Source organism: Neovison vison, chromosome 13, assembly GCF_020171115.1.
Source record: "Neovison vison isolate M4711 chromosome 13, ASM_NN_V1, whole genome shotgun sequence".
Lineage (NCBI taxonomy): Eukaryota > Metazoa > Chordata > Mammalia > Carnivora > Mustelidae > Neogale > Neogale vison.
Genome location: NC_058103.1, coordinates 140090825 through 140092074, shown reverse-complemented (window position 1 = coordinate 140092074; position 1250 = coordinate 140090825).

The following is a 1250-nucleotide window of genomic DNA, read 5'->3' as shown; positions in this document are numbered from 1 at the left end:
CCCAAGGGGTTCATCCTCCCAAGATGATCTCTGAGTCCTCTGATCAGAGCTAGACTGGATTGATTCTCTGCACTTACAGACAGGAAAATCTCCTTTAACTCCACGGGCAGAGAGCCTAGGTGACTACAGCTGCTGAACTTGTCCTATTTAAATTACTTTTGCTCGTTCAGACAGGCACTGCGACATTGCTAACATACCTCCACGCGGCACTTCTGATACATGACAGGCGACATCAGCTGCGGTGGCAAAGGAGCACGTGGGATCTGTAGAAGACACATCCGCCATTCAAACTGGAAAAGAATAGGTGAAATTATTACATCCCCACGCAGCCCAGCATATGTTGTCTAGCATCGAAGAGCAATTGTATCTGGCAAGAGTCTAATCTAAAGGTGGACAGTGAGAAATCCCTGCCTCGAAGCTCATGTTCTCAATAGAGTTGTTTCTTCAAAGGCTACATATCTTGATGTTCATGTGGGTTATGAAGGCAAGACTGAGTAGAACGGAGATTTTATTTTTTTAGAAAAGTCACAATTACGGCATCACAGACAGTGCCTATAAAACTTGGTTCAGACTTGCTTATGTCAAGAAATTCAATGCCACAACAGTGTATTTTGAATTTATCTGCACATATGTGAGTCTAACAGCTGTTCTAAGTGCTTCTTGTGGTTACAGAATGAAGTCAAGTTAGTTAAAGCAATGATATAATTTCCTGGATGGAACATACTAGAAAGAGGCAGGCAATATATTTGAACAAGTGAAAAAAAAAAAAAAAAGAAAGAAAAAGCAACAAAAAAAACCTTCAAGGAAGCTTGACAGAAGAGTATTCTGTGGTGAGAGATGAGGAGGTATGACCTTAGATTTCTGTCTCTTTAGATGTTTCACTTTCTGCAGCATTTAATGATTGAAAAATAATGTTAGTCATTTTCAGCCTGTGGTTGAGCTACAGGAACCACAGAACAGGAACCCCATTGTGGCAGGGATTGGAAGCAAAAAGCTTTTATGTGTGGGTTCACTTACTATTTTAATTCTGTTGTATTATTAGTGGCCTTCAAAGCTATGGTTACTTTCCCTATTTACTGTTCTTCTTCCCGTATCCTTTATGTCCCCCTTTTCCCCCATTACCATCCCTCCCTGAGGAAGGGGATACAGCCTGCAGGGAGGCCACCACGAGAAGAGCCAGATTCCCCTAGGCTCAGGTGACTCTGCTCTGACTGCTATGAACGCGTTTCACACCTTCAAGGCCGATGATT